Source organism: Panthera leo, chromosome A1 (genome assembly GCF_018350215.1).
Source record: "Panthera leo isolate Ple1 chromosome A1, P.leo_Ple1_pat1.1, whole genome shotgun sequence".
Taxonomy (NCBI): Eukaryota; Metazoa; Chordata; class Mammalia; order Carnivora; family Felidae; genus Panthera; species Panthera leo.
In genome coordinates this window covers 9,320,842-9,342,951 of record NC_056679.1, presented here as the reverse complement: position 1 = coordinate 9,342,951, position 22,110 = coordinate 9,320,842, and the positions used below count along the sequence as shown (strand labels likewise).

Genomic DNA, 22,110 nt, shown 5'->3' with positions numbered 1-22,110 from the left:
AACAGTTCTAACATCTCTAAAACAGTTGGGAGTTGTCTGCCCTCATGAGCGCCTTCGACAACACAGGTCACAATCGCAGGGGATGTCTTCAGCAAGGTTGGGGTGAAATGGCACACAGGGTGGAAAGAACACACCCAGCTTCCGCCTCTCGCCCCGGGCAGCGAAAGAGAGGAGGAGGAAAGGACTCTTTGAAAAGGAGTTCATTGAAAACTGCTTTGGCCTCTGGAGACTGGGGGCAAGATGGATCCGAAGAGATTTTGAAAAGGCCCATTTCTGTTCTTTCTCTTCCTTTCACCTCCCAAAACATTTTATCGCTGTGAATCAAGTGCCTGGTTCTCTGGGGTTTTCTAAAACCTCCTGTTTTGACATCCCACTCAGCCTGCTCCATATGGAGTCAAAACAATCTCCCCATTCACCGTGCCAGTCAGAGTACCCTTTCCCTAGGTGGTGGGTGTTAGGAAAGCAATCTGACTAAATTTTATTATGATGCACTTGACATTGTGATGCTTTGTGTATTCCACTTCTTCAGCTTGCTTTCCCCAATTTTTCCTCTCTCTCCGGCTATAATTTTGAATTCCCCCTACGTATAAAATACATATCCATCAAGGTTCTAGATAATCAATTAGGGCGATTTTCAGAACCACTCGGGGGAGCTTTTAAAAATACACATGCCTACGCATCCAGGATCTTGAGATCCTGATTTTGTGGGCTTCGGAGTGATCTAGGTGTCTGAATTTTTAAAAAGCTTCCTGGATGGGGTGCCTGGGTCCCTCAGTTTGTTAAGCGTCCCGCTTCAGCTCAGGTCATGAGCTCAGGGTTTACAAGTTCCAGCCCCGTGTCGGACTCTGTGCTGACAGCTCAGAGCCTGGATCCTGCTTCCGAGTCTGTGTCTCCCTCTCTCTCTATGCCCCTTTCCCACTCACTCCCTGTCTCTCAAAAATAAGCAAACATTGAAAAAAAAATTTTCTTTTAAGCTTCCCGGATGATTTTTAATCGAATCATCTAATTCTTTGCTTCCCTAGTAAAGAATTCTTGCGTAGGAAAGCATTTTTCTCTTGTTGCTTGCCATTCTTGGTGAGGGGGGGTGGGGCGGGGGGCGGGAACTATCTTTCACCTTATATCTTAACAGCTCTTCTAGAATCAGCTTTGATTGATTTTAGTTGATTTTGATTTTTAAAGTTCGTCAGTTTCTTTTAGAAGAACCCAACAGATATTCTTAGAGTCTATTCTTCCTGCCCAGATTCCCAGCTCGTAAATTTGGCCACGTCCAGGGATTGGAACACTTAACAGTGCATGGAATTGCTTGATTTAAAAAAGGGAAGAACCCACTCTTACACATGATCTTATTAGGTGGTCCTAATTTCCTCCCCCTTATCCCTTCTTCCTTTTCTTAGGACCTCTCTTTACCTACCTCTCACCTCCAAGGGGTTTTTTTTTTTAACTGTGTCAGAAAGTTTTTTCAATTGTTGTGTCTTACCATTCCCTTTTCATGACCACTCAGCACAATCATGGCTGTGCGTCTCATTAAAATGTATTAGGTTTGCTGTGTTGTAAGTTTTATTTAATGGTAACACTGAGCCGTGTTTGTATGTTGCTCTGATACCATGCCTGTCTACTCAAAAATTAATAAAACAAAATGGGACAGTTGTCTGGTAACATTTCATTTGTGTTTGACTGACAGTTTGGCATCATTGCAACAGAACCCAAGTGTAAACAACAGGCCTGAGTTCACCAGGCTGGCTAGAGCCAGATAGTTGGGTATTCTCATCTTTCATTTGGAATTTTAAAGCCATTGCAATCTCTCCAACTTTCTACCAAGGTGGAGGTGCGTGTGCGTGGGCCTCTGTGGGGGGAAGAAGGATCTTTGCTGAGACGTTTGGCAAGGTCTCTAAGTGATGTCCTTGTGGACAAGGTAGAGAAATGCAACCCGAATGATGGTTACCTGGGTTCTTGGCTAATAGAATGGCCGTATCAAAGGGCATTAATTAGTAGATTTGTGCTGGGCTGGAAAGAAGGCTTAATACCAGGCTACAGGACCTCGTACATGGAGACCCCGGTCTCCAAGTAGTTTTGTAGAAGGTAAAGATGCAGATATCAAACTTCTAGATGGCCCAAAGCTGGGAGGGACAGATGATAGTGAAGGTTATTGAAACAACATTTAAAAAGAGCTCAGCAGGTGGAAGGAAGAGCTAGAATAAGCAAAATGAAATGTAAAGAAATGAAATGGGGCAGAAACAGATACAAAAAGCCTGAGCAATTGCTTGTTGCACAAGTTAGGGAGACCTAGTATAATAGTCCCTGCATGACAAAGGCCTGTGCCCATATGTGTTACCTGAGGGCGTTCTGGCTTCCCAGAAGTTTGTCACGAGGCCCCCACAGGACCGCCAGGCTCGTCAGTGGATCTGGGATCTCTTGAGGGTCTTGATCACCTAAGCTAGTGAGAAAAACCTTGGAACCCGCCGCCCCCCCTCCCCCCCGCCCCCGCCAAGAATCCACATTCACAGCACTGTGGACCTCTCTTTAGACTTGTCACAGGGCATTACAGTCAGCTTCTTGTGCACTGGTCTTGGCTCCTTAAGTGTAAACTTCAGGATAAGGACCATGGTTTCCCCGTTTCCCAGTTCCCAGGGCCAAATGCCTGACACGGTCACAGACTGGGGAGTCCGGGGGGTCCCCACAGGCAGGGACTTTCGTCTGTTTGTTTTGTTCACTGCTGCATCCGCGGGACTTAGAACAATGCTTCTCATAAGGTAGGACTCAATACACATTTCACGAAAGAATGAAGGTGAACACACAGATGTTCAGTAAATTGTAGCCACTCCTTCTCAGTGTGGTGGTGACATGTCCTGTTTGTAAGTCACTACTTGGCTAGTCTAAAACCCTCAGGGGCTTCACATCTTTTCCATTTTGCTTCTCAGTTCTTAGTCCGTTCCCACCCTTGATTGCATTTGGTGTTTACTCGGAAAAGCCCAGCTAGGGCAAAAAAAAAAAAAAAAAAAAAAAAAAAGTTTGATGTGTCTTTGCAAAGGTAGGTGTAATAGTGTAATGGATTAATCACTGGCAGGAAGTTAAGCGCACGGGGTGAAGTCAGATGGTTCAGGGTTTAGGCTCTGTCTTGGACAAGCTTCTTTATGAGATTTATGACTTTGGTATAAAATCTCCTAGTTTCTTGAAGCCTTGGTGTTCTCATCTAAAAGGGTAGACACTGTTTGTATCTGCAGTCTTAATCAATGTCACTATCATTGTCACTAGTTTGCCAAGGCCTTGGCTCAAAAAAGAGCCTTGAGTAGAGAGGGAGAAAACTCTAGGAGGAATCAAGGAAAAAGAAATCAGAAATTGCTAAAGGCCTGCCTTCAAGGTTGACTTCTTTTGTATGGCAGAGCACCTGCTCCTGTTAGACAAGTAAGCTCTTCAGAGGGGGGAAGTAGAGACCCTGCATTGCAGAGGGAGCTAATGTCTCCATGGTAACAGCACATCAGATTCTGATGTGGGCACACCTGGTATTCTCAGGTTACTCCGACCATATGGCACCTCATATATTTCATCAAGGAAAAAAAAAAAAAACCTACCTTGACCTCCCCCTGCTGCGTAGGCAAACACAAGCACGCATGACCCCAACACCCTCTCTGTCCAATCCACGGCCACTGACGCAATACAAGCCACCGTCAAAGAGATTGGAAACACAGCTCCAAAAGCCATTCATTCAAACAAAGGACCAGGAGAGTTATTCTTGCTTCAAAGAGGTGCCCAGAAGAGAGGTACCTGACAAGGGACATTTGCAACTTGCCTTTTCTATGAGACTGACGTAGAATCAGGTGGTCTCCCGCTCGCCCCCACCCCACCCCCGCCCCTGGCTTGGTAATAAAGCAGCCCCATTCATAACCCTGCCAAAAGCAGAATCACGTCCTTGACCATGACTCATCTCATGACACCATTTGTAAAAGTGGCCTCTCAAACTCTCCCTCCATCTAAATGCCCATTAAATACCCTGCTTTGAACTAGTTTCAAAGGGAAAAGAGAGATTTCCTGGTAGGATTTAAAAAAAAAAAATGCAGACAGCCTGTAGTTGCCGTGTGCTGCAGCCAAAGAATTATGGCTGCTTGGAGATTTCCTGCTCTGCTTCAGAGACAGATGTTTTAAAATTTCATGTTAAAAGAGACGTCAGAAACTGGGCACAAAAGTCACTGTTCTTGCAGCATATCAAAGCCTTCCTTTTCAATGGGTATCTTACTGATTTGGTTTATTCACACCACATTCCCCCGGAAAGCCCATTTAAATTAACTGCTGCTACAGTGTTGGTTTTTTCGTGGTGTTTTTTTTTTTTTTTTTTTTTTTTTTAAGTACTTTGGGTAGCCTACCGAGAAATATATAATAGTCACCAAATGTATCCATGCAGCAAGGCAGAGTGAGCTGTGCTCTCTAAAGTCTGTAGTTTATGTTTTGAAACTGGTTCAACGTGCAGGCTTCCTGAATCACTACTTAGTTTTAATGTGCGGGAAAGGCTTTGTGTTTAAAGCAGTAAAAGCTTGTCCTTGCACGGCACAGCAGCTTGTGACAATCTCACTGGCTCTTTTTCTCAGCTGCTTCCCCCCCTCCACATGCTCACGAGGGAACTTTGAGATTGCGTGTAACCCGAAAGGGAACCGTAGGTCTCTTGCAACATATCTGACCTCTCCTCAACGTGCCCGATATAGTCAAACTTCCAGTTACAGCCAAGATGAAGCAGCCCTAATCCTCCCAGCTCCTCTCTCGCCCGGCTAAAAAGGCCATGGACATATCAAACCAGCACAAGAAGATTCTCGGGGGGAGAAGAAGGCAGACGACCCAGGGCCCTCGGGACTTGAGGAACGGCACAGTGGTGGGCCCCCCGGGTTTCTTTATTGCCTTCTATATATTCTGGACAGAGCCCTACAGAAGCCTCCAAACTGGAATTGCCAACAGGCAGACCAAAAGAATCTTCACGAAAAGCCTTCCCCCCCCAACCCCAGCCAAAAGGCCAAGAAAGGGGTCACCTAGCAACAGAAAACCTTTTGGGCAATACTTGCCCTACTCCAGCCAAGTACCAGTAGAAACACCCTGCCCCCAGAGTTTCAGCAGGGCCAAACTGGGAGCTGATCTTTTTCCACAACCCCCTGCCCCACAGAAGCAGGCAGTAGTACTCTAATCCCTTGCTCAGTAGGGCTAAGCAGAGATCTTTCTAGTCTTTCGTCTTTGACTTGGTGGAAGCAGGTGGTGCCCTAACTCCCCAGGATACTGTCTGTGGGCCAGGTGGGTAGTTGATCTTCTAGTCTCTGCTGGTGAAAGCAGGCAGTGCTCCAGTTTCCCTGGGTAATACCAGTAGAGTCCAGTAGCTAGTTGAGCCTTTCACTTACCTGGGATCAAAGAGGCAGAGTGAGGTACGAGGCTAGCTGGTGTGCTGATCCCCCTCCCCCCCCCCCCCCCCCCCCCCCCCCCCCCCCCCCCCCCCCGGCATCAGCAGGGCCCAGCAAGGAGCTGAGCTGCTGTCCCAATCCTGTAGTGATAGAGCTGTGTGAGTGAGCCCTCTGCTTCCCTACTGCCAGGGGTCAGTGGGGCCCTTGGAGGCAATGGGCTGGTGGTGCCCCACTTTTGCTGGGAAGGTGTCCAAGGGGTTAAGCCATAAATCTACAGATTCAAGAATCTGAGTGAAATCTAAATGGGATAAACCCGAATGGTGTGAAACCCATGATAAGACACATTGTAATTAAACTTTTAAACGTAGAGACCAAAAAAAGAAAAAAAAAAAAAATCTTGAAAGCAGCCAGTGGGAAACAATGCATCACATATAGGGGAACACTAACTCCAAAAACAGCAGATTTCTCATCTGAAACCGTGGAGGCCAGACAGAAATGACACAACATTTTTCAAGAACTGAAAGAAGAGAACTGTCAACCACCAATTCTATAACCAGCAAAAATATCTTTCAAGAATGAAGGGGAAATAGATATTCTCAGACAACATAAAAGTAAGGGATTTTGTTGCTAGGAAATCTACCCTTTCAGAATGGCTGAAGAAAGATCCCCGTACATAAAGGAAATGATAACAGGAGAAAGTTTGGATTAGGAAAGGAAAAAAGGAACACTAGAATGTGTAAAAAATGGGAATGAATAGACTGTTCTACTTCTCATGAGTTTCTTAACATTTTGGAAGGTTCAAGCGAAAATTATAACAGCATCTGGTGTGGTGTTCAATATATGTGTAGAAAATTCTTAAAAGTATATTTTTTAAATGGGGAATGTAGAGGGACCAAAATGGAAGTAAGGTTTCTATCCATCACTCAAAAGTAGTTGACGTTGATACTATAGACTATGATAAGTTACGTTTGTATATTATAATAGTGACCACTAAGAAAACTCTGCAGACTAAGACACTCAAAAATGTTGTAACTATATCAAGGTGGAATCCTCAGGTAACCCAGAGGGAGGTAAGAAGAGAGAAATGGTGGAATTAGAAATAGAGGAAACAGACAGCAAATTAAAAAGTGGCCGATTTAAGCCCTCATGTGTGAACGGTTACCTTAAATGTAAATGGTCTAAATATAACAATTAAAAGACAGAAATTGACTGAGTGGATTAAAAAAAAAAGGGCCCAACATATGTTGTTTATAAAAAACACACTTCAAACACAACTGCATAGGTAGGTTGGAAGTAAAAGAATAGAAACACATATATCATGCAAACATTAATAATAGTAGTAATAATAAAAAGCAGGAGTGGCTATATTAATGTCTGGCTAAAGTAGACTTCAAAGCAAAGAACATTACTAGAGACCAAAGTTAAATTGCATGATGATGGAAGCCTCAAGGCCCCCGGAAGACACGAAGCAATGAAAGATAAACCAAGGCCCTGGTTTGGGTGGCATATTTCTCTCTTCCTCACTGGACCATGAGAGCCTTTGAAGACAAGAAGCATGCCCATTGGCGTTGCTCTCACCCCACCTGCCCCCAGAGGTGCTTCAGAAATGTTTTGAACCCAGTGCAGTGGAAGTCTACTGCAGTTGTGGTCTGGCTCATGAGAGCACCCCCTTCTCCAGGAAGGGCCTCAAAGGAACTGAGGAGCCTACTGAGGCTAGTCATGGCACCATGATAGACTCTCTCGACTGAGATGCACTCTGAAGCAGAGCGAGTGTTGACTGGCTCACTCTTGGCTTGAGGGGGCGGGGGAGCTTCCTTTTCCAAAGTGCTCCCCTTCAGGGTTTGGGTAGGGTCTCCCCTTGGGTAGCTGGGTCCTAATTGTAGGCAATCTGCCCTCTAGTTCCTCCATGGTCCTCTTTGTAGACCCTCCCAGGAAACCTACGGGTTCTTATGCAAATAACTTCTCAGCTTTCCTGAGAGACATATGTAGATGAGACCCCACAGTGACCCTACACAAGAAACCATATCCATAAATAATCCCAACTTTAAGACACTCTGGGGTCAGTCGGCATCCCACTTGATTAAGTAATGAATTGAAATGCAGTGAGAGGTCCCATCTCATGATCGGAATGTAAATCTGAGAGAGGCTGGCCAGGAATAAATAGACATCTTTCTTGGTGGTATCATTATGACACTTGGTGGTTGGAAAGGAAATTATTTACTTGGGAAATCTCCACAGTGACATGATGAGCTCACTGGTATGTTGCTCATGACTTCCGTGCTCTTGTTTTAGAGCTTAGTATCTGCTTAGTCCCCAAATTTATACGACGTGACATGGCGGCAGGTTTGCTTTAAGTCACCAGCACCCTCAGCAAGTAAAGCCAGAGCAAGAGAGACTGTGGCTGTGGAAGGGACATTCTCCCTTGGGACCTTTTAGGCAGAAGCCCAGAATCATGGCCTCCCAGCTCAGTGGGCGTCAGGGATCCAGCCCAAACATTTCCTGACTGCATGCTCCCGAGGAATCAATCCCAGTTCCTCTTTCCACGGCGCCATTTTCACTGCTGGTGGCCAGACTTCAAATGCCGGGGGTCAATTTATCGTGGTGCTCCCTAACCCAGGCCTCCTCCTCATGGCCCACCCCCATGGCCTTCAGGTGGTTGCATCAACCAGGATGGTTGCTCCCAATGCTCCAACTGGACCACTCCACTGCCTGTCCACATGGGACCCTATCTCCTTATTCTTCATTCCTGTTGGTCTCTTGGCCTCTCGTTGGCTTCTGCACGTGTTTAGAGCCTCAACATTAGGGTTCGTCTTGGCTTTTGCCTGTCTTGTGGGTCTCTTGACATTCTCTCAGACCCATCGTTGCTGGTCCCCTGGCCGCTCTCGGACATCGCCCACCCAGGCAATAGCTTCCTTGACCAGAGTCCTCCCTGGACGCTCCTGCTTCTCATTCCTTCCCCTCATTCATCCTCGTCCACTCATAGTCTCCCCCCAAACCCAACTTAGCCTTTCTATAACCCTGCCACCATAGGGGCGCCCGTCCCATATGTCCTGCACACCTCACTATATGGCCTGTGATGCTGAGGGTGGGATATCACTGTGAGTTAACAGTGTGCATTCTGGAGCCTAGCTGCTGCTGGCCCGCAAATGCCAATTTCTCTCTCCTGGCTGTGAGACCTGGGGCAAGTCCATGACCCTCTCGGCCTCAGTTTCCTTATCTATAAAACAGACACCATCAGAGTCGGTGCCTCACAGAGTTGTTGGGAAGGCTTAGTGAATTGATTCGTATAAAGCATTTAGAACAGGGCCCAGCACATGCTAAGTGCTGTGTGTTTGCTATTTTGCCAAGCTCATCTTTAAAAGCCGAACCAGCTTTTAATAAAAACTTGTTTCTGTCCTTTTAGGAGCGCTGCTGTTGCCTCAGGCTTAGCATGCCTGGCCACCCAGCCTGAATGGGAAGGCTAAAATCGAAACCAGGCTGAAGGGAGGCAGAGGGAATGATGGATGCTCTTCGTCTGCGATTTTTAAAAAGAGTTCTCTTCCCTAAAGAACTTGAGCTTATTAATTCCTGAAGCAGGTGCCTGTTGAAGAAGAGCCATGGGAGAAATGCCTACAAAAAAGTCGGTACCCTTTCCTCTAGTCCTTGATCCCTTTTGTCAACGGATTCAGGATCTGACCTCAAAATCTCTTCCGAATGGGTGTTTGTGCGCTGCGGGCTGGCTGGTCACGGCACTGCGTTCCGGATCTCTCAGGGCCGAGCTGTCACCACTCTCTCCTAAGCACACAGGTGGCTCCTACACCCTGCCCTGTCCCCCAGGCCCCGCTGGCTGGCTTGCACACCAGGCTGCCCTCAGCAGGACCACACGGTGCACCTGCAGAATCCTGCCGTGCCGCAAGCACACTCCTGTCTGTGTTGCCTCCCGGGCTGGTGTCTCCGGATCTGGCCTAGGACTGTTTCCGGTGATGCCGAGAGAGCCCGGCTCTTTGTCCCTAATTGTCCTGGCCTCACAGCCGGGATCTGTGCAGACTCAGCCCCAGAAATAGCAAGTGATAGGTGCTGTGACGGACAGAGGGAGGGTGTTGTGATGGATGGTGCTTCGTGGGGCCTGGGAGCAGTGGGGGCTCGGGGTGGGGGGGGAGGTGATCAAAGGAGCTTCCTCTGTAAGATGACGCCTGAGCGAAGTTTCAGAAGACAGGTAGGTGTTCACGGGCAGGCTGCAGGGTGCGTGGGGGCGGGACGGAGAATTCCAGGTAGGTTTGGAAAGCACACCTTTAGCGCCTGACACATTCACCAGTGACACCGGCCAGCACCGCTAGACAGGCGACCTCTGTGCCGGGAAGGAGACTGAAGGGCCCTGTAGGCGAAAGCCTCAGTCTAGAGAACAGGCAGGTGTTTGGAGAAAAGCATGACAACATAACAAAGCTCTGAAATTAAATCATGCTGACCCACCTCGAGGATAAGCCAGAGTAAACGAATCTGACCCTCCTTCAAGGCAGGAATTCCAAAGAACCACCCTGGACAGATCCTTCAGCAATACACAATTATCCGGGGTAATTAATTCGCTGGTTAGGCACTTATACTTAATTAATTGAGCATTTATTAAATGCTGTCTTTGTGACAGGCGCTGCACATCCCACGGGGGCTGCAAAGAAAAGTGAACCATGGTCCCTGCCCTCTAGGAGCTCACGATTGGAGAGAAGGCTACCAGTGCCGTGTGGTACGAGCCTATAAGCACAACCACGGCCGTGTACGAAGGAAGGCACCAGCCGTACTGGCAAAGGGGCGGGAGTCTGGAAGGGGACAAGAGACAATGCTAAGAAAGATTACTATTTAGGTGAGTCTTGAAGGATGAGTAGGGGTTTAATTGGTGGGCAGGGTAGGAAAGAACCTTGTAGGCGGTTCCAACAGCATGAAGTTATGAAAAGATTTGGTCTTATCGCCTCTCGGCCTTTTGGCTAAGATCAACTGAAAAGATTTGGTCCTGATGGGGAATGTCCAGGGAAGGCTCATGAATTCACAGCACGTCAAGCCATCCCCCACCTCCTGAGCCCGGAGCAGCCAAGCCAGTCCAACCTCGGCAGTCTCTCCCCAGTTCTCTCCAGAAGCTTCCGAGGCAGAGGTAACAGATCCACAGGACCCACCTTTGAGAAACGGCCTCTTTGCCCCCCTGGGCTTGCAACTTTTGTGTTGCTAGATCACAAGGTGTTTAGAGAACAGAGGAAGTGGTTTTGCGACCGGGATGTAAGGGGCCTTCGGTGTCGTCCTGAGTTCCTTCTGGTGATGATAGAAAGCCGCCTAAAGTTTTTAGGCTGGAGACTGACACGGTCAGACCTGCGTAGGCACGTCCCCCACCGCGGGGCTGCGATGCTCTGCTGTGTAGCTATCAATTGTGAGACGTGCGGCAAAGGGCTAACTCTTTAGAGGCAGTGTTGAGGTTCGTAAAGGACATCCTTAAAGCAGTGAGGAAGGGTAGATTTAACATCACCCCCCGAATCTCTGTCACTCACACTGGGGAGGCAGCACAGCGGGCTCGAGTCCTTACCGCTGTCCCGAGCCGTTCGGCTCTGGGCCTTGGAACCAATCCCTGCCTCTGTGTCAGGCACCGTGCTGCTAAATGCTTTCTGTTCAATAACTTCTTCTTCTTCTTTTTTTAATGTTTATTTATTTTTGAGAGAGAGCTCGAGGTGGAGAGGAGCGGAGAGAGGGGAGCAGGGGATCCGAGGTGGGCTCCACGCTGACAGCTGACAGCAGGGAGCCCAATGCGGGGCTTGAACCCCCCGAACCGTGAGAGCATGACCTGAGCTGACGTCAGGCGCTCAATCACCTGAGCCACCCAGGCGCCTCCCTATTCAATAACATCTCGTTCCTGGCTCACGTTACTTTTATACTCCCTTATCTCTTCCGGTTTTATTTATTCTGTCGACTCAACCCCTTAGTCCCTCTATTCCAACAATTCTGCCCCAGGGAGTATACGTTGCTGGGCTTGATGTGTTTCTTCGACGGCCGCTGTATCCTCAGAGGTGTGGCCTGGCCTCGGAGCTCGCATTTCCCTGGAACTCTTGGCCGCCCTCTCTGCTAACGTGTGTCAGGGGGGCACCAAGCTTCAGGCCCTCACGTGTGCTTCTCCGGCGAGGTTAAGCAGAGAGGAGGGAATGAGTCCCGGGTCGAGAGGAACCCCGGATCCAGTGCGGCCTCTTTGATTTTCCTCTTTGCTGCCAGCCCGCCACCGATGCCCCTCATCAGAGCTGCGGGCTGTAAACCCTCGGCCTGGGAGGAGGCAGGGCCCCCGGGCTGCAAGGCTCGGTGCTGAGGCCAGGCCCCCACCCTGTGTTCACCTGCTCCTCAGCTCAGCAGGGTGGGGGGGCAGACATTCTTGAGACCTGGCCTGTCGCCGTCTATCCCGGTGGCAGTGGGCCAGCTCTGACCGTGCCAAGGCTGAACCGCGAGAGCTGAGCCTCAGGCTTCCAGAACCTCCAGCCGCACGCTGCCGGCTCCACACCCCGGGCCGTGGGCAACCACCCTCGGTCCCTCCGGGATCTTCTCACCGGTTCTTGCTAGTGCTTCCGGTCTGTGCACGCCTCCCTCACACGTCTGTGGTTTCTCCAGGATGTTCTTGTCAACGGCCCCAGCTCTCTCCTCCATAAACGACAGGCCTGAGCCTCGCAGTTTAATAGAACACCTGAAAACTGGGGGCTCTGGGGCGCCTGGGTGGCTCAGGTGGCTGAGCCTCTGACTCTTGGTTTCGGCTCAAGTCGTGATCTCACAGGTTGTGAGTTCAAGCCCCACATGGGGCTCCGCACTGACACTGCAGAGCCTGCCTGGGATTCTCTCTGTCCTCGCTCTCTGCTCCTCCCCTCCCCCCACTCACGCACACGTGTGCACTCTCTCTCAAAATAAGTAAGTAAATAAACATTAAAAAAAAGACAAGCAGGTGTTCTAAGGCCTAACTATTCTTTTTTTCAATGTTTATTTATTTTTGAGAGACAGAGACAGAGCGTGAGCAGGGGAGGGGCAGAGAGAGAGGGAGACACAGAATCCGAAGCAAGGCCTAACTGTTCTAACATCAACTATCGCTACTCTCAGTTTCACTTATTTGAGAAAACTTAAGAATAATTGAAGGATTTTTCGCAACATTGCGACCTGTATAACTCGTTCATCGACCACCGACTTTTTAAAAACGTTTTTCAATAGGGTGCATGGGTGGCTCATCTGACTTTGACTCAGGCTACGATCTCACTGTTGGTGAGTTCAAGCCCCACTTCCGGTGAATTGGAGCCCTGCTTCGGGCGAGCACAAGCCTCACTTTGGGTGAGCCCCGCTTCTCCTAAGAGCGAGCGCCTCCTTCTCCACCACCAAACTACCGCTGTGACAGGCAAGAAATTTAACGTTAATGCAATAAAATTACGTGAAATTCCTTCCAGTCGGCCCAAGAAAGTTCTCTGTGACGAAGTTTCGCTCTAGAATCCAGTCAGAGAGCGCCGATTTCCTCTGCCTGTCGCCACTCTCCAGAGCAGCCCAGATCAGTTGTGTCACGGAGGGGCCCTCGGTACGGACCTGTCTGCTCATTTCCTCACGACCCCATTCGGGCTCAGGGGTTTTGACGTGACACGTAATGTTGTCGGCCGCCTATCTTTGATTCTACAATAGCAGTTCCCCTCAGGGACTGTCTATACAAGTACACGTTATGCTCCTCTTGACAACTGATGAAGGAACTACCCGAAGGCACAAAATGAGAGGGCAAATTCCAACGCTAATTGACATAACACAATGTTACGATTTGATGGCATTTTTCAACTTCTGATTTGATGCCATTTTTAAAAATGTTATGTCATCTTCAGATGAGCGTAAGTTCTGCCAGGGTAAATGGCTTACGATGGCGGGGTTCATGGGTGTGCCGGGAACATTCTCAGGAAGCCCCTGAGTCGGCTGTCCAGTCATGATCCAAAAGAGGCGCTCAGTGTTTGTATCCGGGCGCCATTTTGCCATATGCTATCGGTGCTGGCAACCGTCTTCAGCGTCCAGATGGATTGTACTAAACTCTAGGAAACAGGCTAACTTTCTGGAGTGTATTTTACGACCCACCCATCTTGGTGTGTTATAGGAGGTGGACATTCAAGACAATAAAGTTCATAGAAATCATGTTAAAACTCTTCGAGGCCTTTTGAGAAGAGTTCCAGTCCTGCTTTCTGGTTCTCTCGTAATCCATCCTGGGATGAGATGATCTTTCACCCAAGCAAGGTTATATAATTGGCTTTTTAATTTCCCTAGGAAATTCAAAGCTTTGCTTCCTTCAGCCATGGCCACCCAAACTTCTCCTTCCTTTCAACAAACTAGCCAGAATACCTCAGGTCAGGCAAGGCACCTGTCCCTATCTTACTCTCTGTGCAGACCGTGTTGAATGACTAACCAAATGAATAAACAAAAGAAGTTTCCAGAAAGAGTCTAAGGGGCTGCTAACCTTCCCTTCTTCATAAGTGGTTTTTGGAGGTGAAGGTACCTCTCCCTGGCCCACATTGGAGTGTGAGTGGGGTGTGGCTTGCTTGAAAAAGAGTACTCAAATTTATAATATAATTTTATTATTTATTTATTTATTTATTTATTTATTTATTTTAAAATTTTTTTTTAACGTTTATTTATTTTTGAGACAGAGAGAGACAGAGCATGAACGGGGAGGGTCAGAGAGAGAGGGAGACACAGAATCTGAAACAGGCCCCAGGCTCTGAGCTGTCAGCACAGAGCCCGACACGGGGCTCGAACTCACAGACTGTGAGATCGTGACCCGAGCCGAAGTCGGACGCTCAACCGACTGAGCCACCCAGGCGCCCCAATATAATTTTATTTTTGAAAAATTAAAAGTGACCTATCATTTTTATTTTTTAAACTTATCATTTATTTATTTATGTATTTTGAGAGAGTGTGTACACAAGAGGGGGAGGGGCAGAGAGAGGGGGAAGCACAGAATCTGAAGCAGGCTCCAGGCTTTAAGTTGTCAGCACAGAGCCTGATGTGGGCCTGAACCCACGAGCTGTGAGATCATGACCTGAGCCGAAGTTGGACACTTAGTTGACTGAGCCACCCAGGCACCCCTCTTCTTTTCCAATATAGTCATTCAATGCTATAAATTTCCCTCTGAGAACTGCTTTTACTGCATCCCACAAATTTCCCTAAGTTATGTTTTCATTCTTATTTAGTTCTTATTTCATTCTTATTTAGTTTATTTTTAATTTTCTCTTGAGACTTTTCTTTGACCCATATATTATTAGAGGTATGAGTTTAGGGGCACCTGGGTAGCTCATTCAGTTGAACATCCAACTTTTGATTTTGGCTCAGGTCATGATCTCACAGTCCTGAGATCGAGCTCCACGTTGGGCTGTGTGCTGAGCATATGGCACTTGCCTGGGATTCTCTCTCTCTCTCCTTCTCTCTGTCCCTACCCTGAAGAAGTGTATTGTTTCGTCTTATTTATTTAAGATTTCCTAGTTATCTTTCTGTTATTGGTTTGTGGTGTAATTCCGTTGTGGCCTGAGGAGACATATTGTATAACTTACATACTTTTGTTTTTGTTAAAGTGTGTTTGATGATCCAGAATGTGATTTATCTTGGTGACTATTCCATGTGAGCTTGAGAAAAATGTACATTCAGAATTAATCCATAGATGTCAATTACATCCAGTTGGTTGATGGTGTTGTTAAGTTCACCTATGTCCTTACTGACTTCTGCCTCCTGGATCTGTGCATTTCTGAGAGAGAGGGGTTGAAATCTCCAACTACGATAGTGGATTCATCTATTTCTCCATGAGTTCTATCAATTTTTGCCTCATGTAGTTTGATGCTCTGTTAGGTACATACATATTAAAAATTATTATGTCTTGTTGGAGAATTGACCCCTTTATCCTCATTAATGCCCTTCTTTACTTTCCTTCTTTACTTTGAAGTCTGCTCTAAAATTCATACACCTACTCCAGCTTTCTTTTGATTCATGTTGACGTGCTATATTTTTCTCCATCATTTACTTTTTGTTGTTGTCTTGTTTAAATTTTTTAAATGTTTATTTATTTTTGAGAGAGAGAGACAGAGAGAGCACAAGAGTGCAAATGGGGGAGGTGCAGAGAAAGAGAGACACACGGAACCCAAAGCTGGCTCCAGGCTCTGAGTTGTCAGCACAGAGCCTGACGTGGGGCTGGAACTCACAAACAATGAGATCATGACCTGAGCTGAAGTTGGACGCTTAACCAACTGAGCTACCCAGGCGCCCCTCCATCCACTTACTTTTAATCTATCTGTGTCTTTATAGTTAAAGTAGGTTTCCCGAAAACAACATATAGCTAGGTTTTTTGACCCACTTGAACAATCTCTGTGTTTTAATTGGTATATTTAGAACATTGATACTCAAATGATTATTCTATAGTTGGATTAATAGCTAAAGTATTTGTTACTGTATTCTATTTGCCCTTTGTTCTTTGTTCCTATTTTTGTCTTTCACATTTTTGTCTGAACTGTGGTTTTAATCAAACATGTTATATGATTCTATTTTCTCTTTTCTTAGCATATCAATGATAATTTTTAAAAAACTTGTTTTAGTGGTTGCCCTAGAGTTTGCCATATACATTTATAACTAATCCAAGTCCATTTTCAAATAACACAATACCACTTCACAGGTAGTGTGAGTGCCTCATAGTAACAAAATAATCCCAATTTTTTTCCTCCTATCCCTTGTATCATTCCTGCCATTCATTTCATTTTCATGTAAACAAACATAAACATTCATATATGTGCACACAGAAGATATATACATTAGCATGCATAATAAAATGCATGGTTGCTATTATTTTGAATAAACTGTTATCCTTTAGATCAGTTAAGAGTAAGAAAAAAAGTTTTTATTATATCTTCTTTATTCTTTTTTTTTTGGAGGCTCTTCCTTCTTTATGTAAATCTGAGTTTCCAAGCTACATTATTTTCATTCTCGCAGGAGAACTTCTTTTAACATTTCTTATAAAGCAGGTCCATTGGTCACAAATTTCCCAAATGTTCATTTGCCTGAGAAAGTCTGTATTTCCCTTTCACTTTTTTTTATTAATGCTTATTTATTTATCTTGAGAGAGAGAGAGAGAGAGAGAGAGTGAGCACATGTGCGTGCCTAATCGGGGAAGGGGCAGAGAGAGAGGGAGAGAGAATCCCAAGCAGGCTCTGTGCTGTCAGCACAGAGCCCAATGTGGGACTCGTTCTCACGAACCATGAGACCATGACCTGAGCTGCAATCAAGAGTCAGACACAACTGCCTGAGCCACCCATGCTTTTGAAGGATAATTTTGCAGGGTATAGAATTGTGGTGGGTTTTCTTTTTCTCTCAACCCTTTAAATATTTTACTCTACTCTCTTGTTTCCATGGTTTCTGAGGAGAAATTGAATGTAATTCTTCACCTTGTCCCTCTATGGGTAAGAATTTGGTTTTTTTTTAACCTCTGGTTTCTTTCAGGATTTTAAAAAATTATCTTTGACTTTATGTACTTTGAAAATGATACAGTAAGGTCGGGTGGGGTTTTTTTGTTGTTGTGTTTGTTTGTTTGTTTGTTTGTTTTGTTCTTGCATTTATTCTGCTTGGTGTTCTCTGAGCTTCCTGCTTCTGTTGTTTGGTGTCTGAAGTTAATTTGGGGAAAGTTATCTGTCATTATTCTTTCAGATATTTCTTCTGTTTCTTTCTCTCTTCTCCTGGTTTTTCCATTCCCATTACATGTATGTTCCACCTTTTGTAATTTCCCACACTCCTTGGATATTCTATTTAGTTCAGCGTTTGCTCTATTTGCTTTTCAGTTTTCAAGGATTCGGTCGATGTATCCTATAGCTCAGAGATTCATTCCTCAACCAGTCCGGTCTATTAATAAGCCCATGAAAGGCATCCTTCATTTCTGTATCAATCAGTGTTTTTGATGTCTAGCATTTCTTTCTGGTTCTTTCTTAGGATTTCCGCCTCTCTGCTTGCATTGCCCATCTGTTCCCGCACTCTGTCTACTTTATCTACTAGAACCCTCAGCCTGTTAATCATAGCTGTTTTAAATTCCCAGTCTGATATTCTCATCATCCTTGACATGTCTGGTTCTGGTGCTCATTCTGTGTATTCACATTGCGCTTTTTGCCTTTTCGTGTGCCTTGTAATCTTTTCCCGATAGCTGAACATGACATACCAGGTGGAAAGAGCTGCTATAAATAGGCCTTGAGTGATGTGGTGGCGAGGTGTGGGGGAGGGGAAGTGTCCTGTCATCCTGTCATTAGGCCTCAGTCCTTTAGTGATCCTGTGACCCTCACAAGTGTTTCTCAGTGTTTTCTCTCCCTTTAAGTAGATCAGGATGGCAACAGTGGGTGGGAGTTGGGTTTCCCGTGCCAGTTAGGCTCAGAGAACAAGCTGTGAAGTGTTGGTCAACTAGTTTCCCCCGAGGGCTGGCCTTTTTAAGAAAAACAGTGATCTGAGGTATTTCAGAATCATTTCTTCACTTCCTGGAAACCCAAGGGACTTTTTTCTCCATTATTAACTGTGGGAACCTAGTCCATTTACCAGAGGTAAGACTGTGGGGCCCCCTGTGACCAGGTTCCCGTGGAGTGTTTTAATTCTCAGACTCGTCTGCACAGGGCCTCCAGGAATGAGTCAAGTATGACTCAGTTTCCTGGGGAGTCTCTGCTCTAGTCAACCACGTTTGCCTGCCTGTCTCTCCAATCTCAGGGACAGTGGTCTGCCCTGTGTCCTCCCCTCTTTTATGGATCCAAGAAGAGTTGCTGACTTTTCAGTCTGTTGAGCTTTTTACTTGTAGTTAGGATGGAGTGAAGACTTCCAAGCTCCTTACATTTGGAACAGGAAACCAAAAGTCCTGTCCTTTCCTTCAGACATGCAATTTCAGCACATTTTAAAAGACATTGAAATGGCTAATTATGTAGGTTTTATTACACACACACACACACACACACACACACACACACACGTAGAGCCACATCTTAAAAATCTAGAAAGATAGGATCCTGTGGGCAACATTTTAAAGAAAAACTACTTTAGTCCTGGGACATTCCTTTTAAAAGAACACTGACATCCATTTTCCTCAAATTCCTTATCTTCGTACCCGTATTAGAAAAAAGAACCAAAAAAGAACAATTAGTCCTGGGAATGAGGTTCTCACCACGTCCCAGGGACTGTGCAAGTAAATTGTGTTAGCGTTAATCCTGGCATTATTTAACCTTTTCATAGATTAAGAAACCGAGGCTCAGAAAGTTTGGACACCTTGCCTAAGGTCATAAAATTAGTAATTTAATAACCAGATAATAATAATAATATCTTAAATCGCTATGGTCAAGTCTAATCTGTCAGAATCCTGCCCAATTTTGGTGATTGGTGAAATATGCCTGTTGGCTTAGTCGGCAAGTGACCTTTGCAAACACTGATAGCGGGCTGTGCGTATTTTGGACCACGTTGTTATTATCTCACGGTTCATCGTCCTCTTCCAAAATATGTTTTCCTAACCTGTTTTATCAGAACCTCTGATGAGCTGTCCTCTCCCCTCACCTATTTTGAACCTCTGTATTGCAGCTTCCAACGGAAGAATGCCTGATTTTTAGGTGGTGTTGATGAGTTACCAGCAGATTTATAAAGATGTGGCTTTTTTTTTTTTATTAGGCTAAAAGTTGTTTGGTTTTCATTTTTTGGTAACCCTGTGTTTACCCGCCCTCAAATCAAATAGTCTTTTTTCAACTCAAATAAGCTATTTCCTCCTTAGATCCAAGAGCTTTCAAGCTTTGAAGATAAAAGGACAGGCTGTTTCACAGCTCAGAACTTTCCATGATGTGTTGTCGGGACAGGAAGTGAATTTGCAATCCCGTCCTGAGGGGTTCATTCAAGAGAGAGGCAGCGGGTTCAAAAGCAGCAAGCCTTAAATCCCTGACCTGTGTAACACCACCCCAGCGGCTCTGTGGCTCTCCAAGGTGGAAGTGAAGGTTCTTTGGAAGGAACTCTAGCACCTGGTAAAGCCAAACGGAGCCCGTGGCTGGGAAGCAGACTGTGCCCAGCGTCGAGGACATCTTAAAGGGGAAGGACAGCCTTGGCTGGAAAGTGGGTAACTCGTATTTGTCACTGACAACATTAAAACATTAAAGGCCTCATGTGGAAAAAGTTGATTAAAACACAAATTTAATATATTTGTGTTTTATCTTCTTAATGAAAACTGAAAAGTAAGAATTTACACATTCGTCATGCTCAACGGGGCCTTCAGAGAGGTTAATGCGGATCATTAGACATCGTCTATTAAGGAATTACATTTCGCAATAGTGAGTAAAAGGAAAACACAGCAAACAAAGACCATTATTCTTCCCCCCAGTTCCTTCCCATGTTCACACTACGCTGTTTGTAACAAGAGGAGAAGAAAGACAAAGTTAAAAGCTCTTAAAACTTAGGATATAATAGAATTGCTTCTTTCTTGTGAAATACTGTTTCAAGTCTGTTTGTTCCAAAGTCAGGTCGGAATGCCACCTTAAAGTGACGAAACGCCATGGGTTCGAATACTGTCCTCCCTCTTAGCTTGAGAAAGTCTTTCACCCCTGTCCAACCACAGGGAGATGTTTCTACAGCATACTGGAGTTTTTAAACTTTGTTGAAAACAATTCACAGTTGAACCTTTTAGAATGTATTTAGCTAATGAGTATGTTAAGCAGCCCGCAAGAATTTTAAAAGCACGGGCGGGTGGTCTCCACGCAGAGGCACCTATGGGTGAAGGTGAAGGTGCCCGAGTCCGAGGCCCTGGGCCACGTCCCGGCCTCCCCGCCGATCCTGGCTGCGTGACCACAGCAATTCACTTAACCTTCCCGAGACTTGTTTTTAGAATCTGTAAAACAAGGATGGTGCCTTAGCAGGTCGGGGTGAAGCTTCCACGAGGCGGCACGTGGGGCCTTCTGCACAATGCTTGGCACACGGGGAGTCCCCTGTGCGCTCCCCACCTCTCTCCCTTGCGCCTCGTTTTCTCCTCCTGCAGGCCTCTTTCTCCACAGACGCACGCTGCTTGGTGTCTGGGCTGCTAGACTCCTTCCCTCTATCCTTCTAACCTCCCCCACCCCCCCCCCCATACACACACACACACACACACACACACACACACACCTCTGCCTGCCTAATCTTTACTTGGCACGCACATCACTTTCTCCTTGGCTTGCAGATGTTCAGTGGCTCCCACTTGACCTCAGGACAAAAAGTAAACTTGTTAGCCTGATGTTTAAAGCCCTCCCAGGTAGACCTCGTGTGTCCCCCAGACTCCTCTCTCCTTATTCCCCGACAGGCAGCGTTTGTTCTCCCCTCGGAGCCTTTCCCACTTTCTCCTGGAGGGAGGAGCTCTCCCCTCCTTCTCGGCGTTTCCTTCAGGCAAAAGTGCTGTCTTCCAGGGCTTGGTCTGTCTGTCACCGTGAGCCCAGTCCCCGGGGGGAGCCACAGCCCGGGCCTCCCTTCCGGACTCTTGCCCGATTTCCCACCCCATTTCTCCTCCCTGGACACTTAGCTCCCTGGGGGCCAGAGCCCGTGTCTCCTGCCTCCCAGTGTCCTCTGTACCTGCTCGGGGCAGGGCTGCGGGGGGCGGGGGGTGGTGAGGGACCAAGGAGGCTCCTTTTGTGCCCTTTTCACTCTGTAAGCAGGTCTGAAAGGGAAACAGCTCTTTTCTTTTCTTTTCTTTTCTTTTCTTTTCTTTTCAGTCTCAAGAAAGATGCACTTGGTTAGTGATACTGTGTGCGCTGTCCTCAAAGGGAGTCCTCGTTGGGACTGGGAGAAAAGGACCCACATCAGCTGTGCGAGCAGTGCTAGCTTAGGAGTGCTAGTCTGATCCCGAGGCCACGGATTGGGAGAATGTCTCCGGTCCTGCTATCAAGAGGCACCAGGCAAGCCGTTGGGATCCCAGTTCCTGTCTGCCAGGACGGGGAAGGGAGGCAGACTGATGAAGGCGTGCTTTGCTCCCAGGGCCGGAGTTGAACTTGCTACAGGAGCGTGAGCGCAGGGCACTGTGCCTGCCCTCAGGAGGGGCACTTGGCGCAGTCAGGAGAGGCCGGGGCGATGTGGTAGACGATGTGCTGGCGGGAGGAGAGGCAGGTACCGGGACCAGGAGGCGAGACAGAGTGTGGTAGCCCTGGGGGGAGGTGAGGCCGGGTGGTGGCTTACGAGGTGCAGGAGAAAGCTGAAGAGGTTGGCAGGGAAGACCGTGGAAGGCCTTGATGCCTCGTTGAGGGATCTGGACTCTTTCCGGAGGGTTCTAGGGCAGCGAGAGAGAGAGAGTGGAACAGAACGTGCTAACTCTGCAAACCGGATTCTGGAAATCCGTCGCCAGGCTCTGTGGTTGTTTTGTGGAATACCCTTTCTGAACGGCTTCTGCAAAGCCTATAACCTTTCGCCGCGGAACACTCTGCTCCGTTGACCCAGGGGTCCGTTGAATGAATGGGCAGAGGGCTCCTTAAGTTCCTGTGACCGATAAATCTAGCCTTTGCCAAGAGCCAAGAGCCTCTGGGTACGCCGTGGGGCACACCTTCGACACTCAGCCAGCCGGACAATCGTCCGTTCTCTTGTTACTTTTTTGGAGGAGAAAATGTTCAGAAGTCCTTATTCCTAACCAGGTTTCTGTTCTGGAAGATGACTCTGGCCCGAGTGTGTAGAAGGCATTAGGATTTGGGAAAGACTGGAGTCCAGGAGAGGAGATGGGAGTTTCATGGTCAGTGGACAACATAATAGT

At 46.9% G+C, this 22,110-nt stretch overlaps 1 protein-coding gene and 1 long non-coding RNA gene across 12 annotated transcripts in view; both read left to right on the top strand.

Moving 5' to 3' along the window:
* Nucleotides 1-9,059, top strand: part of KATNAL1 (katanin catalytic subunit A1 like 1) — a 108,663-nt gene extending 99,604 nt beyond the window's left edge. For all 11 annotated transcript variants that reach the window (XR_006204051.1, XR_006204033.1, XR_006204027.1 and 8 more), the window contains one exon: nucleotides 8,776-9,059. The gene's annotated coding sequence lies outside the window, so the exon portion shown is untranslated. The remainder of the gene's footprint in view (nucleotides 1-8,775) is intronic.
* Nucleotides 9,060-9,495: 436 nt separating this feature from the next.
* On the top strand, nucleotides 9,496-19,782 carry LOC122223207. Its single transcript, XR_006204133.1, has 3 exons — nucleotides 9,496-9,567; nucleotides 9,994-10,206; nucleotides 19,132-19,782. It is a non-coding gene; the product is annotated as an uncharacterized LOC122223207 (long non-coding RNA).
* The last annotated feature ends 2,328 nt before the right edge of the window (nucleotides 19,783-22,110 follow it).